Below are 18,977 nucleotides of genomic sequence, written 5' to 3' on the forward strand. Positions count from 1 at the left end.
TAGCACAGGCCTGGCCTCTGGCCAGCACCCAATAAAGGGCTTTGCACTTGCTGTTTCTTCTACCTAGAGCACTCTCTCTTAGAAAGACTTGTTCCCTGACCTCCCACCGGTCCCTTCTCTAGTTTATTTTTCTCCACAGTGTTTACCACTATCCAATAGACCATGTCTCTTACATTTATATCTTATTTATTGTCTGTCTCTGCCAAACAAGAGGGGAGCACTATGAGAACAGAGGCGTGTGCATTCTGGCTGCTGCTGAATCCCCAGAACCTAGAATAGTGCTCAGCGCACAACAGTTGCTCAATTAACATTAAATAAAGGCGAGATGATGAGGAAGACGAGGATCAGAGTGTAAAAAGCGCTGGGTTAATAATCCCTTGATTTCATATTTCACAAGGTCAGTACTCCTACTAGATCCTAAGCAACACGCATGAAGACACTGTATCTTGTATAAGTGGTTTCTCCACAGCTAAGGTTGATAGATAGATATAGCAAGTAAAAACCCTGGACGTTCAGTTACACTTAATTTTCTTTTTTAGTATAAGTACATCCCCAGTGTTGTACGGGATGTACTTATACTAAAACATTATTCATCGTTTATCTAAAATTAAAGTTTATCGGGCTGTGCTGTATTTTATCCGGCAACTTGATCCGGAGTAGGCCACAAAATAAGTCATTGCTGCCCAAACGGACAACGTGCTCAAAATCCAGAGAAGTCAGAGGACAGCTAAGTAAAATAAGAAGGTCACGCCCAATAGCGTGCTGCTAATGTTTAACTACTGACTCTTCCAGGAGAGAAAAAAAAAAAATCCTTGATTTACAACATTTGACAATTTCATGGCGTAAATACCCCCAGCAAGGCTGATTTCGGCCTACCAAGGAGACACAGTTAGAGTGCAGAGTTGGAAAGAGATGAGCCAGATCAGCTTTGGCAAAGCAGCACACGCCAGCTTCAGCTCAGACTCCTAAAAGTCACAGGACTGAAGAAAGAGGCAACAAGCTACCCAGGGCAACGAAGCAGAAATAACTCCCCTCCACTACACCGCAGCCAGACTCTGCTGGCCACTCCCTCAAACACATTCCACGAGGTAGAAGTTATTAGTCCCGTTACTTTGAAACACAAATGGGGAAACTAGGGCAGAGAGCAATTTTGTTTAAAAATTGTTTAGTCTCGGGGCACCAGGGTGGCTCAGTCGGTTAAGCGTCCGACCTCGGCTCCGGTCATGATCCCACAGCTCGTGAGTTCGAGCCTCGCGTCGGGCTCAGAGGTTCCGCAGGGGACAACCAGTGGACAGAAGCCGGACTCTGCGGGTAACCACATGGGGCTGCGGGCACGTCCCCGTCACCCTGTCTCCCATGTTTCCCCAGCTCGAAAACAAAACGATGATTTCTGGGGCCTCTTTCAGCAATAACAGCTGTGATTTTCTCCCTCCATCCCCCACCCCCCCTTTTCCCGCTATCTTCTCACTTTCTCCTCCCTTCCTTCTTGTCCTCCTGTTTTCTTCAGTGTCTTCAAACCTTCTTTCCCTTTCCTCACCCCGTCCCTTCTGGCTCGCTCTCTCTGCTGCCTGCCATACGCAGCCTTGCTTCTCTGTCTCTCCTTCTCACTCTCTCTACCCTTGCCCCCCCCATACACACATACCGCTGGAGCTACCACAGTTGGACAGAAACCCTGCTCACAAAACAATGGAAGAACATAGGAGAGCCAGGAGCAGTCATCGCCTCAATGGAGAGCAGATCTGCAGAGAAGCGAGTGCCCCGGTAGTGTTCTTCTATTCATATATATTAACTGTGCCCCTTCTCTTTTATCTGGAGAGCACTTCGCCAGCTACGCAAACAAAAGATTATGCAGATTATCATAAGCATAAAGAAAAAAAAATCATCTTCACTAAATATCCCAAAATGTGAGCCCCTGAATGGGGAATGCTGGGCCTCCCAAGGCCACAGGCACCCTCCGGAAGGAGAACGGCGCTGGCCTTTGCCCGTTCTCCTCCTGATGAGTGGCACGGAACCCTGAGAGGCGCGTGTGCTCTGAGATGTCCCAGCTTGCTGCAAACTCTGGAAGCAAATGAGAGCCCTCCAGGCTCATTAGACCTATTTATACAGTTCTTCATTGGGAAAAATTAAATCTTCCGAACACAGATAAATACACCCCTGTGACAGATGAACTAGCTAGTCACGTTTAAACCCCAGCTCCAACGCTGACAAATGTACTAGTTGAACCCCCCAGGCAAGATAAACATATTTCTTTATCCTGAATTCCCTTTAGTTGGGAGAAAAGGAACACAGAGGCTACCCCACGTGTGGGGGGGCCGGGATGGAGGCTGGGTGTGGGGAGCAGGGTCGGGGGGAGGCGACATGGTAGGAGGAGCTCCCAAAGGTCACTTTCTCAGCCAGGTAGCCAAGCCATGCCATCTCTCCCCACCTAGCCCTGCTCAGACCTTCCGCTAACCTTGAGGGTTTCTCAACCCGGCGGCACTGGCCATTAGGTATTGTCTACCTACTCACAGTATCCTTGGAGACTCCAAAGGTACAGAGTGACACAGGGCGCCCTCAAAATGGCTCACTGCCTGCCCCTCTGTATTTCTCAACAGGCCCTATCTTTTCCAGGAAACGCTCCTTTTCTGGGAAAGGTTGGCAGAGAATGAACCCCGACAGGAAATGGCCGGCTACATCTGAGGACCTCTGAGAAGAGATAACGATAAGACAGAAGAGAAGAAAGAGAAGGCTCCAGCTGACTCTTGGGAATCCCCATTCCTGCGGTGGCAGTGACATGTTCTAGAGCTGTGGCCACTAGCCACAGGTGGCTGTTGAACACTTGGAAGACAGCTAGCCTGAACTGACACGCGCTGTAAATGTAAAACATGCACTGAATTTTGAAGGCTGAGAACAACCACAAAAGTGACCTACCTCATTAAAAACCTTTATATACTGATTACATGTTGAAATGAGATTTGGGGTGTGTCGGGGTAAATAAAATATATCATTGAAATAAACGACACCTGTTCTTTTCTTTTTCTTTTCTTTTCTTTTTTTTCCCCCCTTTGTAAATGTGGCCACTAGAAACCTGGAAATTCCCAGGGTGCGTATTCTATTTCTATCACACAGCACACCTCTGGAGAAGCTTTAGCTTCAACACATTGGAATCCAGGTTTCCTCAAGAACCCACTTTCAGGCTTTGCCTCATTATGAAACCTTTTCATGCTTGAACCAAAGTGGAATTGATTTGTGTTTTCTTTTTTCCCAGCATAGGGCCCTAAAGTTAAACTCATCCTAAGCCATGAAATAGAAAGCCAGATTCAGAAGTTCCTCACTTTAGCCTCTGTCCGTCTTTAGTCTTCAAAGCTCTCTGCCTTTCCTGTCTTTTCTTACTCTTGCCTCCTCCCACTCTTGCCCTGAGAACGCAGGCTCTTAAGTGTGCTAGCCTTTGCTTTAGAAATAGCACAATACAAAGACTGATCAGAACCTGGGGAGCCCATCAAGCCCATTCAAATTGGTCCACTTGACCCAGTCCCAGCCAAACACTGTGTCGGTCAATTCTTTGTAGAAAAGCAATAATGCTCGTTTGTTTTCATATAGTAAATAATACTTATTCATTGTAGGAAAATGGGAAAATAGAAGCCGAAAGAAGAAAATAAAAGTCACCCACAATCTCAAACCTCAGGCTAGCCATTGTTGATGTTTTAGGGTATATCCTGCCAAAATTGTATTTCATACAACAAAAATAATCATTGTAACATTGACTGAACCCTTATATATATATATATATATATATATATATATATAGGCAGTGGGCTAGACATTTTAAACATATTTTTCTTCATAATAATCTTAAAGTAGATTCTATTATTATCCTCATATTACAGTTGAGAAAAACGCAGATTTAGCAGGGTCAAATGTCCAAAGACAAACCGCTAGTAAGTGGCCGAACCAGTTAAACACAGGTCCAAATGGGCTCTGGACAGGAAGCACTCAGGCTCCTGCCTCTGGCTGGAAGTTCTCTAAGTAGAAAGACACTATCACTTCCCTCATCAGCTTGTTCTCATAAAGGCATCCAGCTCCATTGAACCCTCCTAGATTCACAGTTCCTGCCTCCATCTATTCAGACCACTGTAACACACTAACATAGACGAGACAGATTATACATAACAGCACTTATTTATTACAGCTCCAGAGGCTGGAAAGTCCTAGATCAAGACGTCTGCAGATTCAGCGTCTGGTGAGGTCTGGCTTCCTGGTTCATGGATGGCCATCTTCTCCCTGTGTCCTCACATGGCCAAAGGAATGAGGGAGTGCTCTGGGGTCCCTTTAATAATGGACTAAGCCCACAGCTCATGGGTGACTCATCCCAACTCTTGATCTCAGCTCAGGTCTTGATCTCAGGGTCTGGGGTCCAAGCTCCACGTTGGTCTCCATACTGGGCGTGAAGCTCACCTAAAAAATTAAAAAGAAAAAAAAGGACTAATCCTATCCTAAGAGCTCTGTCCTCATGACCTGATCACCTCCCAAAGACCCTGTATCCAAATAGCATCACGTGGTTGGCTTCAACGTATGAATTTGGGAGGGACACAAATATTCAGTCCACTGCAATGCCATTTGGTACACCTGTTCCAGTCTACCAGAAAATGCTTCTTCTTTACCATCCGTTCAACAGGTAGGCATCAGACACTTACTTTGTGCCAGGTGATATTCAAGGCAACTGGAATACAAAGTTCCTTTGCTCTTAGGGAACTTCTATGTTTCAGTTTCAGGAGACAGACAATACAGACAAGCAAATACATATTATGTCAGATATTAAGTGTGACAAACCACTAGGGGCAGAAGACTGAGGGGCCAAGGGGGACACAAAGGGACGGGAAGGGGAGCAGCGGTAAGGATCACGTGGTAGGTTGCATTATTACTTGAGTTTTTCACACCTTACCTAGAAAAACCTGGCCAAGACAGATTGCTAATTGTTTTTTCAATTTTTTTTGACGTTTATTTTTATTTTTGAGACAGAGAGAGACAGAGCATGAACGGGGGAGGGGCAGAGAGAGAGGGAGACACAGAATCGGAAGCAGGCTCCAGGCTCCGAGCCATCAGCCCAGAGCCTGACACGGGGCTCGAACCCACGGACCGCAAGATCGTGACCTGAGCTGAAGTCGGACGCTCAACCGACTGGGCCACCCAGGCGCCCCTGTTTGCTAATTTTTTTAAGGCTGTCCAGGGAAGACCTCGCCGGGAAGGTGACATTTGAGCAGAGACCTTGGAAGAAGTGAGGAAGGAAGTCACTAAGTTACCTGGGAGGAGAGTTTTCCAGGGCTGAACGTGCAGCAAAAGCAGAGGCCTCAAGGTAGGAATTTGGCTGGTGTGTCTGAGGAAAGTCAAGAGACCAGTGTGGCCCTAGCGAAGCTGGTGACAGTGGTAGCAGATTAGGTTAAGCAGGTGTCTGGAGTGAGGACAGGTCACACAGGGCCTTTCAGGCCACTGCAAAACTCTAGCTTTCACTCAGAGTAAGATGGAAAGCCACTGGAAGGTTTTTAGCAGAGGGGATGTGACTTACCTGTTCAAAGGATTACTCCAGCTACTGTCTTGAGAATATAATTGGGGGGGCAACTGTTGAAGCAGAATGGCCACTTGAGAACTACCCAATAGCCTAAAGGAGAGATGATACTGGTTAGGATCAAAATAGTGGCAGCAGGGAGGTGGCATCTGGGTGGCTCAGTTGGTTAAGCGTCTGACTTGATTTCAGCTCAGGTCATGATCTCATAGTTCATGGGATGGAGCCCCACGTCAGGCTCCTTGCTGATGACACAGAGCCTGCTTGGGATTCTCTCTCTCTCCCTCTCTCTTCTCTGCTTCTCCCCTGCTTGGTCTCTCTTTCTCTCTCTCAAAATACATAAATAAACTTTAAAAAATTTAAAGGGAGTCAGATTCTAGGTCTGTTTTACAGGTAGAACCAACATGATTTGCTGATGGGTCAGATGTGGGTTATGAGAGAAAACATCAAGGAAGGATCCAAGTTTTTCAGCCCCAAACAACTAAAAAGATGAGATCCCCATTAACTAAGTGGGGAAAACTACAAGAAAGAGATTTTGTTTTCAGGGAGTATGGAAATCAGGAGCTTGTTTGGGGGTATGTTAAGTTTGAGATACCTATCCAACCTCAAAGCAGAAGTGTCAAATAAAAAATTGCATATTACCTGAATTCAGGGACTAGTCTAGGCTTGAGATGTGAATTTGGAAGTTGTTGGAAGATAGATGATAGTTCAAACCATGAGTGAGGTTATCTTGGCAGTGATTAGTTACAACATAGGTGACATATTTAGACTAATTCCTCGGACCTTCTATCTGGTGGATCTTACAGAAGTGACAAGGAAACAGCAAAGGAGATTGGAGGCAACAGCTAGTGAGGTAAATGAATAACCAGAAGAAAGGGGTATCCGGGTCTGACGAAGGTAGCTTTGCAAGTTGAATGCTGTCACTCACATGCTACGGATGGAGTATGATATGGAGGACTGGCCATGGGCTCTGACAATCTGGAGAGCATATACATTACCAATATAAGCAAGTAAGACAAACCAAGAAATCATTGCAGAAAGACACTGGGTCAAGGGAGGCAATGAACCTCCCTTTCATCCTTCTTGTCTTCCTTCATGGTTCTTAGGGACACCCGAGGGTCAGTTAGCCTCTTTAAACTGTTCTTGCTAGTCTAATCTGGTTTCCTACGCAACAGAAATATTGATAATAAAATGAAGATCAGGAGATAGATTTTTAAAAAGTTAACGATGATTGGTGGTGAGTTCCCATTGCACCTTCCAAAGCTTTGGTGAGTTGACAACCTTCGGAAGAGGGCATACATTTTCCAGACCTTTGTGAATTTACAAAGCAGGATCTTTTCAGACTATTGTGCCTGTACTCAGGACAGGATACCTTGTTAGCAAGTGTTAAAATCAGGTGAAGTAGTCATTCTAGGATTGAATTGCCTCGATTCCATAAATAGACCCAATAGTCCCAATAATTGCAAATTAACTCTAATCGTCTCATTTTTTTCCCCCTCTGTCTTTTGACAGTAACAAGATTTGACTTTTTCTGTCCAACTCCATTTTTAAAATATGTCTCAAGACTTACGGACTGCTGGCCCTACCATAGTATGTGTACAGGATGTGCCAAGCCTGGTTTGTTGCTGCTAATCAATTCCACAGAGTCCAACTTGAATCTCAGGATCTACCTCTCAGTCTTCCTTTGCCCCCTCCTTAAATAATTCATCCAGAAACGCTGAAATGTCCTTGGCTAAATAAGGTCCAAATCACACGAAATGGGGATATGACTCACTCGGCAAGGCCACTCTTGGAATTCACTCAGTCCTTCAGTGTTAAGAGCAGGCAGGAGAGTTTTGATCCGGATAGTGATGGAGGACAATCTCCAGGGCCTGAAGGAAGTACGAGTCACATGCATACTTCCTTCCTCCTAAAACAAGAAAAGGTGGCTCTGGGAAGAAGACAGACAGACCTGTGTTATTTGTATCTGGAGCCCAGCCTTCTAAATCCAGAAGCCTCTAGAAACTTTCCAGAAGCAACGTGATGAAGAGTACAGACTTCTCTCAAAAATAGCCATTTTGAGGAATTACATTGTTTTCTCTCTAAAACTCCACATGCTCTTTCATTGAACTGGGCTGCTTTTGCGCCTCTCGGAATAGGCGTGCTCTTGACCCCCCCCCCCCCCCGCATCCACACTGCTCTAGAAGCCTCTGTTTTCACGAAGGGTGGCTTCATTGAAAAAGTCCATGTTAGTGTTCATGTGTATGAAGCTCTTGACACGTTTGAGAACTGTTAAAGAACTTGTCTCTCCATGAGTACAATGACTTCACAATCTATATACTCCATAGAGACGTTTTTCTAAGTGCAGGCTGCATTCATTCATTCGTTCAAGGAATATTCATCGAGCGTCTGTTACCCAAAGCTCCATTCAAGGCCCCAGAGAGCACAGCACTAAACAAAATGGATACAAATTCTTTTTCCTATGGAGTTTACCTTCCCGTGGGACAAGACTGAAAAGAAACAATAGAATAAGTAGAACATGTAGTTAGTTAAATGACGGTAAGTGCTAGGGAGAAAAACAACCAGGGCAGGTGAATTGGGAGTTACCTGGGTGAAAGGGGTAGAAAGAGAGTTGTTATTTTATTTTATTTTATTATTTATTTATTTATTTTTGAGTGAAAGAGAGCATGAACGGGGAAGGGGCAGAGAGAGAGAGACAGACAGACAGACAGAATCCCGAGTGGGCCCCACACTGTCAGCACAGAGCCCAGTGCAGGGCTCAAACTCACGAACCGTGAGATCATGTCCTGAGCTGAAACCAAGAGTCTGACGCTTAGCCGACTGAGCCACCCAGGCGCCCGAGAGTTGTAATTTTAAACAGGGTGATCCGAGGAGAGTTTGTTGAAAAAGTGTCATCTGAACAAAAGCTAGAAGGCAGTGAGGCTTTGAGCTTTGCAGAAATCTGGGAGGAGAACCAGCCAGGAAGAAGGAATTGCAATGGTATAGGTCCGGAGGCTGGGGTGTGCCTGGAATGTTCAAGGCACAACAAGAAGTCCAGTGTGGCCCACGTAGAATGACCAGAGAGAGAGTATTAGGGGAGAGGTAGCAGGGGGCTCAAATCACACACGTCCCTGTAGGGACTTGAGCTTTTTCTCTAGTGAGAAGAGGACCCACTGAAGGATTTTGAATGACTGAGTGACATATTCTAACTTCTATTTGAATAGGACCACTTGGCTGCTTTGTGCACTATATAGGATACGGGAACAAGAAGGCAATCAGGGACATCAGTGAAGAGACAATTGCGATAATCCAAGTGAATACTGATGGTAGCAAATCACCCACCAAGGTGACATGGAGTGTCCGTGCAACTGCAAATTCCAGAGCCAATCTTAGATCCCCTGAATCAGAATGTGGGGTCCTAAGACTCTGAAGTTTTCACAAGTTCGCAGTACTGCGTAGGTATGCTAGACTTTAAGAACCATTCTTCTCTTCTCTGGTATGCCAGTTATCGATCTATTGCCTCTTAGCTCCAAATTCACCCTTCACTGCCTGCTCGGAAAAAATATGTATGGACCCTTTAAGTATTTTTGCTTTGCCCGCTAGCATAACGCAAAGCTTTGCGAGTAGAAAGCATGGAGAGACATGGCGGGAGGAAGGGGATCTGCATCCCCGTGGTGTTCCCGTTCGGCAGGATCCTGCATCGCGGGCGATGTCTCCACTGCTCCACTCCCGCACACGCCCAGATTCTTCAGCATCCAAAGCCTGCAGGGCCGACGCCTTCTTCAGCACCAGCCCTTGTAGCGCACATGGCTTGCCCAGCTTCTGCAGAGCATGTGGCTTCTTCAGGGCCAGGCTCCCGCGGTCCAGGAAACCTTTCCCGCAGCCGGCTGCGGAAGCGCCGCGGCTTCCCGAACATCCGGGGCCTTCGGTGCGTGGCAGCCAGGGGTCCCCTCCTCTATCAGCTTCCCCCAGGACCTCAGGGAATTCTATAGTAAATGCCTTCGGGGAGACACTGCCTCCTGAACAACTTTCTCTGCACCCTAGGGAGCTCATTTATGATGAGGTCTATGCTCATCTATGATGAGGCAAATTTCCAGCAAATTCCATGGACACAGCTACTCCTTTTCCATCCAGGGGGCCACAACCATGCTCTCCCCCAACAACGTCTGAATCCCAGCCTGGGGAGTGGGCTGGAACCGGGCGTGGGCAAGAGGCAAAGAGTTCTTCCTTAGGCTCCTATCTCAGCCCTGAGTGTAATAATTGCCTCTTTTGACTGCTTTTCCTATATTTTTAGACTTCTCTTTACTTATCCCTCATTATTCTAATCACCTGTTACAGTTAACAATTCTTTATATGAACATTTTTGTGTTCAAATTACTGTGTTGATTCTCTCTTTTGATTAGACCCTGACTAACTCACACAGTGTTACATCCCTGGAGGGAAATTTAAAAGTCCAACCTCTAAATTGCACACCTAAATGTTTGGAAATGGTTGGATAATGGAGACAAACCTCCCAGTTTTTATCCAATTGCTTGGCAGAGCTTTATGCACGATAAATAATTATTTCCTTCTGCCTCACTGCTGTCTGTCTTCAACCAAAGAACCTAGAAAGCACAGTCTCTCCAAACCGCTGGGGTGCAGAGCCTCACGGAGCATTTCTGCCTGGCAGGTGGAGAATGACGGACCAGCCCTCCGAGATACAGAAATAATCCCTGAGCAGAATCAAGGATCTTCTGGAAGGTTCCTCCGGTACCCATATCCTTCCCACAAAGCAGATGCTTTTTTCCACTTATCACCTGGTTTCAACTGGATAAACTGAGGCTGCTTAGACTCAGTAGAATTACCTAATGGTTACAAATACAAGCTTTTGAATCAGACCCACTTCTCGCAAACTAGCTCTAGGACCTTGGGCAAGCTACTCAACCTGTGTTGTGCCTCAGTTTTCACACAGATGGGTGAAATCCGCGTAATAGCAGATTTTGCTCCCATAGGGCTACCACGAAGAATACATGAAATTGTACACCTGGTAAAGAACTCCGTGTACGTGAGGCGCTTCAACTGGCACCTGCAAAGGTGGTTGTGCTGGCCGAAAAGTGTGAGTCGACATGTTGCCGCGTGTTTAGTCAACATGCTGTCCGGGACAAGTCCGTTCGTCACCAAGTTGGATGGCCAGTTTGGGTCCCAATAGTCCAAGCTTGTGCCGCTCAAGGGTCGGGCTTGCTGTGTCTGTGCTTCCTCCCTCAGCTTTGGCTCCTCCTGAGACCACCCAGCTCCAGACCTGCAGAGTCGCGTAGAAATGGCCATTCTTGAGACACGTGACCTCTAGCGACGATGTCTCAGAAAAGTCGAGAAAGCACGGTCTGAAAGAACAATCGTTTGGGCCACACGCATAATTTTAAATGTGCTACTAGCCACATTTTACAAACGAAAAATAAAGCAGGTAAAATGAATTTTAATAATATTGCTCATTTAACCATGGATATAATATATGTAGTATATGTGAGATATATATGTAACATTATCATTCCAAAATGTAATCAATATTTAAAATACTATCAAAATATTGCATATTCTTTTTCCCGGTCTTTGAAAGCCAGGAGGTATCATACACTTACCCTTTTCAATTCGGGCTCGCCGCATCAAGCGCTTAATAGCCACGCCTGGCGAGTGACCACCGTATTGAACGGAGCACTTCCGGATCGTCCAGCCCAGACCCTTCATCTTAAGAAGAAGACCCAGAGGCTTAAAAGACTGTCCTTCCTAAGTCATGAAACTAGAGAGTGGCAAAATCAGGATTGGAATCCAAGGCACCTGACACCTGGGTTTAAAACCAGTAATGGTGATGAAACTTCCTTTTTATTAGCTGTGTGACTCAAGGCAAATTTTCTTACCTCTCTGAGCTTCAATTTCCTCTTCTATAAAATGGAAGTGTTGATTGGTTCTCAAGAGTTGTGCTAAGGATTGAATAAGGGAATGGATGTTAAGCGCTTAGCCCACAGCAAGCACTGGCTAACGGGAGTGGGAAGTTATTATCATCAGCTTCACCAACCACACCCTCGTTCATCCCACCTCGTCTTACTCTAGCAGGAAGTACAAAAAAGATAGCCTCCCAGGGCACACCACTGGCTTTGGATGTGGCCTTGGTCTAGCCAGCACGAACGATGTTATGATGCCGCACACACCCATCAAAGCTTTGGCACAAGCAGGAAGTTGATTTTCCTGTCAAGATTCTCTTCATTAAAGGAACCGTGATGCATTCTAAAAATTTCAGCAAGAAGAAAAAGTTACAGAAAGAGAGTCATTGAATGCTCCTCCTATCCCAGGCCCTCATGACCCTGAGGGCTCCTGATTCACCTGCTTCCCCTGTTGACCCTCCTGGCCCAGCCAGAAGCCGAGGTACTGGCTCAAAGGGAGATAATGTCATTTGTTGACATTTCCCAGGTGACAACAAAGTCAAGCCCTCTTTTAGGGATCCTAGTCTTTGCATATAATTAGCAGATCAAATTACCCTCAGGGAATCGAGGCTTGACATTCTTCTTTGTCGAGAGGAACCACAGCCTCAGAGAAAGGGGGTGGGGACTGAACCACCTACACTTCTCTGGGCCTTTCTTCATTTGAGGATCTTAAATGGGGCAGCGAAAGAGGAAGGAACCCAGGGGTCCAGGCTCTACTTCTCCTTTGCCTTAGAAGTTTATTTCCATGGATGTGTACTCTGAAAGTTAGTGCATAAACTGATATCAGCAAATAGAACACTTCCACTTTCCCTGAACGAGGGCCCGCTGGGCCCTACCATTTGTAAAACGGGTGGCTAAATTTTTTTTTTTTTTTTTTACGTTTCGAGGAATTTCAAATTTGTTTGGAAGAAAATGTGGAAGAAGCAGGTCCACATAATACTGATAGAGATAGCAATATGATCTAAATAATCACATTAATTATTGATATATAATTACAGCTGTATCCGTATTAATAGGATATAAGATGGTTAATTTCAAGAACTACAGACAGAGCTACTGGTGTGCTTAGGGGTGAAGAGGTGTGAACTGACATCAGGCTGGAGTGACAGGTAAAAGGCTTTAGGGAGGTGGCCAAGGTTGAGACAGCAATTGAATTGCAATGAGATCGAAGGAAATTCCAGGGGAGAGAGTGTGGAGAGATGGCAGGACGCCAGACTTAAACGAAGGAAAGTGGAGGCCCATCTGGGGGACTCAAGTGCGGGAAGAGGTACAAGAGAGGTGGGAACGGGGAATCAGGTTGGCGAGGTAGGCTGTGCTCTACTTTCTCCATGGGTGGTCAGCTTTAGCCCCCGTCCGTGCCCAGCCCTACCCTGGGCCTTGAAGAAGGAGATGTTTGCAAAGCCCCCACAAGGCCCCTGCCCCAGCCTCAACGCCAGGCTTGGGAATTTGGTCGCAGATTTGAATTTTATGGTAATGAACCTTCAGGCTGAGATCCTTGCTGCAGAGAATACCTTCCCCTTCCCCTTGCACGTCTAACCACAGGTTGTTTTCTTTTCTTTTTTTTTTTTTTTTCCAACAACGGTGTGAGGGATGCCCGTTTGACCATGAAGTACAGAATCAAGAGCAGGAAGGAGAGTAAAAGTGAAAAGTGGGGGAAGAGACACTGGAAGGAGACGGAGAAAAGAATGTATGGGGAATCACTGCCATTAGGGTTCTTGGCAGTTTAATAACTTTTTTTTTAATGTTTTTTGTTTTATTTTTGAGGGAGAGAGAGAGAGACAGAGCATGAGTGGGGGAGGGGCAGAGAGAGAGGGAGACACAACGCTGTCAGCGCAGAGCCCGATGCGGGGCCTGAACTCACAAACCGTGAGATCATGCCCTGAGCCAAAGTTGGCGCTCAACCGACTGAACCACCCAGGCACCCCTGAGAACATTATCTTTAATGTTTATTTTTGAGAGAGAGAGAGAGTTGGAGAGAGAGAGAGGGCATACACTAGTGGGGGAAGGGCAGAGAGAGGGAGACAGAGATTCCAAAGCAGGCTCCTAGCTATCAGCACAAAACCTGATGTGGGTCTTGAATTCAAGAACCGTGAGATCATGACCTGAGCCGAAAGCAGACGCTCAACCTACTGAGCCACCCGGGTGCCTCTGAGAACTTCTAATAAATGTCATTTTACTGCTTTGCGCCCTGGGCTTGGCTTGCGGAAGAACACATAGTGATAGGTCTGTGAAACCCGTGAACTGACAGGGAGGTGCCTTCCACGAAACTGGGGGCAATTTTATTTATATTAGACTTTTAATTTCCCGAAGACATTTTGTCTCACATTTTATGTATATGGATAGCTGCTTAACCTAGGCTTGCAAAATAAACAACCATCATGGGAGCTGATTCTAATTACCTCCTGCGCTTTGGGTACCTTTTTTCTGCCCCCTGTAAATAATGCTTGCACTTTCAGACTTCTCTTTCCCTTCTTCCAGAGATTTTCTTAAGAGTCTGGCAGGATTATTTAAAACAGAGCAAAACAAACAACCAACCTGGAAAGCAAAGGCATCCATTCAGTTGCCTTTGGCCTTAAAAGTCTTCCCGATGAACCTTCTTTAATTTCCTGGCGAACTTCTTTGCTATCTGGACGTGGTGCTAACAACCGACAGGCAAATGAAAATGTTAGCCCAAGAATTCCCATCACGTGAATGTGTTTGAGTGGCTTTTTTTTTTTTCATCCTCCGACTTGGATCCCGCTCAAGCCATTCACACTTTTCTTCACGGTAGATGCCTTCCTGAAGTCATACCTGAAACTTAGAACCGATGTCAGCCCAAGGCAAGTCGTTTCCTCCGTCTGGGTGTCTTTCCCTTCGCTGCAGAGCTGAAATCAGATGAGTTGCTGACATCTGGTGGTTACTAAGCAGAGTGTAAACTCAGTCTCCGAAGGTCTTCTACCTCCGATTAGAACAAATTCCCCAGCCTCCGATTCTTGGAGGCCGCTTCTTGGTCTAAGAACATTTTTGTGTCCACAGGGAAAGCGAGAACACAGACTGAGATGCAACGGAAACAATCCCCCCAGCACTGAAAAGATGGGTGTTGGCGGCCAGAACGAAGTCTCGGCTTCCTGGAGCATCCAAGACTCCTTGGATTTTCTGCAGGGTTCGGCTTTGTCCCAACACACTTGATGAGCCAGGGAAGGTGAACAGCACAGGGGGAGTCCCTTTTGGGGACTAGTAATGGTTTTGCTGCCGCTGGAAATTTTCCTACTCCCCTTGCCGCTCAAGTATTCTAAAAAGCTCTCGTTTGTTTGGGGGCAGAGAGTGGAAAGCGATTTCTGAAGCATGCTGAATTCTTCTAGTCTTCTGTCTCTCCACTCGTTAAGTGCATCTAGGAGCTGATGGAAGTGCGATGAATGGACCTCAGAGCTTTGCTCGCATAAGTTTTTTGGACGCCGTCTCCAGAGGACGAGGTGGAACGTTTGCTCTGCATGGGACAAAGGCACCCGCCGCTAAGGGTCTCAGAGCCTACGGTTATGTCAGCCAACTCCAAAACTCGAGACTGGGGCAGAAGGCTTCCCCAAAGCTGCAGGCGGAAAGGAGATTCGTCACTATTCTAAACTGCCATTTGATCTCTTCACAGCTCTTATGACTGACCACGTCGTGCATTTCGCTTCTTAGTTTTCTTGGGTTTTGCCTGCCTCTTCTTGTTTGGCCTTCTCCACTCAACACTCCTGGTCCCCAAACTGGAAAGTCAAATTTGAAAGCAGGGAATGTGGCTCTCCCCTCTGCCATCTGTCTCCCCAGCCCCTGAAACATTGTTGGGTACGTGGTGAAGTCCTCAGATACGTGTTCAAGTGGAAACAAAAAGGCAAACGCTCCTATACTTCCTCCTAAAGTCAAAAGGGAGTCCCTACTTCACCTTTTCCTCTAGAAAGCCCACAGGAAGGTCACGTTCAGGCCAAAACACCTCCAGGGGTCCCCAAAGGGTGACTGGTGTGAGCAGGGATGAAGGTGGCTGTCACCATAAGGCCTTCTGAGTGCTCCAGAGACAGAAATCTTCACGGACAAGGTTGAGTATATTGCAACATACGTTCTTGGTGCTAAATTGCTCTCTGGGTGTGCATGAGTCTGTGGGGGCTGCGGGAAGCGTGTTGGAAAACTTTCCCTGTGTCTCCAACTAAATGGTTTCCTGAGGAAATGAGAAATGGAGGTGGGGTGGGTGGGAAGGAATGAAAAAATTCCAGTAAGGAAAAAAAAAATGACTTTTTTTTTCCCCCTTTGGAATAGGGAGAGTTATTGGCAGATCTGAAATCCCAGGATCTCTTTGTATTAGAAACACAAAGCACTTGAAAAAAAAAATTTTTTTTTACTTTAAAAACATGGAGTATGAGACACTGGAATAAGCACTTAAGAGATAACACTTTTATGCTGAGGGGTTTGGGAAAGCTTGGCCCAGAACCATGGGAAGCCAGGGTTCTGTCCCTCCCCCTCAGCTCAGCCGAGCAGGTCCTTTCTGACAGCCATTAATATGGTTTATGGTTAAATTGCTGGACCCCATGTGGACTGAAAGGGCCTCTTTATCTTTAAACAAACATATGAGGAAGGAGGATCTCTCCCACCCCAGCCTAGACCTATATTTGTGAGACCACACCATGGGTTTTTCCACCCAACCCAGCTATCAATCTTCCCTTGTTTGAGCTTTGAGAGAAAAAAAGAGAAGCATGGGAAGTGGGGGACATAATCAGAAAGGGACTTTGGCTCTATGTTAGCAGAGCAGAACAGAACGAACTCGGTCTGGCTTTTCTTGAAAATGGATGGAAATTTGAGAAAATCAAGGACTCCCGTGGGGACTCTTTTGACTCTCCCTCCACCCAAAACACCACCCCTACCTTCATCGGGCTTCCGGTACCACACAGGCTGGTGCACGGGGTCCCTGCCGACAGCACTAGAGGCCACATCCGAGACCCGGGCTTAGAGTGTTATCAGCAACGGCAGTCACGGTGGAACAGAAAGCCTCCGGTAAGTGTCCTGTGCCCACAGCACCGTGCTAGACGGTGTCGGAAAAACTCACAGCCACAACAGAGCTTCTAGTCCGAGAAAAACCTAACAGCCTTCTCAGGGAGCAACGGTATGCTAATGACAAGGTTGTTTTTGCTTTGTTTAATTTTATGTGTATCGTGGGGCCACGTGGTGGTGAAGTTCACAAGTTTTCTGTGTGGGACAAAACCAGGTTAGAACCCTGGTGCTTTGACCCATGAATGTGTGACCCTGAGCAAACGGTACGACTTCCCTGTGCCTCTTTCCTCCTCTATGAAATGGGGATGAGCACAGTGACCACGCAGACTTGTTGTAAGGCTAGAATGGAGTCCCATGGGAACCTGCCACGAGGCAAATTCTCGGTAAATGGCTGCCGTTGGGGTTGGGCAGAGAGACCCAACAGCATCTGGGGAGGACCAGCCGTGTGCAAGACAGCTTTCAGTTCTTGAGACATATTACTCATTTCACCGCACAGGAATCCTATGTGGTAAGAACTATTCTTATTCTCATTTTATAGATGTGAGGGAACTGAGGCACACTGGCCCGTGATCACACAATTACTAAGCGGCGAACCCAAGTTGTCTGGTTCCGGAGACGTCCTCACAAAGGGAGGTGTGGTTGTTGATCTAAGTAACGGTGCTTCCATTTCTGTTTGAACCACCTGAGTGGGAAGATTTCATTACTACCCTCCTCATCTGCTGACGCCAGGCACTGAACATCCAACATCAACTGAACTCTGTCTCCTTGGACAGGCCCCAGGCTCAGTCTGGACGGCTGACCTCCATGAACATTTACCCTTGCCCTGGCCTCCCAAAAGGGGGACGGTTACATAAAGTAATGCCGGCCTACATTCTTGGTCAGGTTGCTTCTGGGTCCCCAGAGCAAACACCGAGGTTCACCAAGAAAGAAGCACAAACTGATGTCCGATTCACTTTTACCCCCCACCCCCACCCCCTACCATTAGCCCAACTTGGCCTCAAATCAGTGGATATTGACTGGTTTGGCTTTACCACCCTTGTTCCCTCAAGGGAAGACTGGCTCTTTAAACACAACCCAAAATGAAACAAAATGAAACACATAGCAACACAAAAGCTTATAATTTCTGATTTTTGTGGAAAAAAAAATAAGTTTGCAAAAAGTGGCTATAACTACAGAAGAGTTCTTTGGAGAAATTGCTTAATTTTCAAATACTTAAACACTATCAAATAAGAGAACATTGCCAAATGCGGTTCTGGAGACAAGATTTAATGAACAAGTGATAAAATCTAGTAATTATCCCATTCCATACATATAATATTTGCATAGATAAAGTTTGGCTCCTCAAATAATTAAACATCATTCCCTACAAATTTGTTTTGCTAATCGCCTCAGGAGATACCGTTTCAAAATAAAAAATGAAAGTCTGATTTTTTTAATCTAAATTATCCAAATTAGTGGACATCTTACTACTGAAGTTCTGTAGTTATTAGCTAAAAGAAAAAAAAAGAAAAGAAAAGAAAAGAAAAATGTTTGCTGGGTCTTTTTTCTAAAGGATACTCAACAAGATACCAACTAAATCTTCTCTGGACTCATTAGCATGAAACAAACAAAAGCAGCGACTGAGGTTCAGAGTCATTGATGCTGTTGTAATACATGCCCATTCCTTACAATGCCCCCAAACCACTACTATGTAGTTCTCCGAGAGGAGTCAGAAGCCCAAGTTCAAATGTAGAACTACCACTGGATCGCTTGAGGAGAACCAAAACACCCCTTAACTTATCCAGGCCTCAGTCTCCTCCCTCCTGTAGATGAGGGAACCATCTCCGTAGGTTCTTCAGAGATGGTGATGATGATAATTTGGTGGCAGTGATGGCCGTGATGGAGGTAGCCCCTGCTGTCTAGTGAGTCTTATCATATGCCAAACACTCTTTGAAGCCTTTGACTTACATTAACTCACAATATCTTCCTGGAATGCTGGACCAAGCATCTTTCCCCAAACTGCTGTCCATTGTGCACTCTTGAACAAAAGACACTGTGGCAGACTAAGTTTTCAAAAAGTAGCCTCAACCAGGGGCACCTGGGTGGCACAGTCGGTTAAGCGTCTGACTTCGGCACAGGTCATGATCTTGAAGTTCACGAGTTCAAGCCCTGCATCGGGCTCTGTGCTGACAGCTCAGAGCCTGGAGCCTGCTTCAGAGTCTCTCTCTCTCTCTCTCTCTCTCTCTCTCTCTCTCTCTCTTTCTCTCAAAAATAAACATTTAAAAAAAAAGTAGCCTCAACCCAGTCTTCTATCCTACAGCCCCTTCAAAACAATGTATTGTTGACACTTTTCTCATCGATAAGCGAGGTCTGTGTTTCCTCCACTTGAATCTGGTGGGTTGGTATCTATGGCAGAAGTGACACCATGTGGCTTCCAAGGCAGGTCATAAAATGCATGACAGGTCCTGCCTGGGCCTCTTTAAGATGCTTACCCTTGAACCCAACCATGAGGCTGTGAGGAAGCTCCA

The 18,977-nt window shown here is 46.1% G+C and overlaps 1 long non-coding RNA gene across 2 annotated transcripts; it reads right to left on the reverse strand.

The window, feature by feature from the left end:
* Positions 1-5,746: 5,746 nt before the first annotated feature.
* Positions 5,747-17,321, reverse strand: LOC128313016 (uncharacterized). Of its 2 annotated transcripts, XR_008293113.1 has the most exons (5): positions 16,344-17,321; positions 11,598-11,776; positions 11,410-11,472; positions 11,134-11,291; positions 5,747-8,028 (listed from the first exon to the last, which is right to left on the reverse strand). It is a non-coding gene; the product is annotated as an uncharacterized LOC128313016 (long non-coding RNA). The 2 variants fall into 2 exon arrangements; XR_008293112.1 differs by having other exon boundaries at positions 11,134-11,776; positions 16,344-17,319.
* Positions 17,322-18,977: the final 1,656 nt, after the last annotated feature.

Source organism: Acinonyx jubatus, chromosome E4 (genome assembly GCF_027475565.1).
Source record: "Acinonyx jubatus isolate Ajub_Pintada_27869175 chromosome E4, VMU_Ajub_asm_v1.0, whole genome shotgun sequence".
Lineage (NCBI taxonomy): Eukaryota > Metazoa > Chordata > Mammalia > Carnivora > Felidae > Acinonyx > Acinonyx jubatus.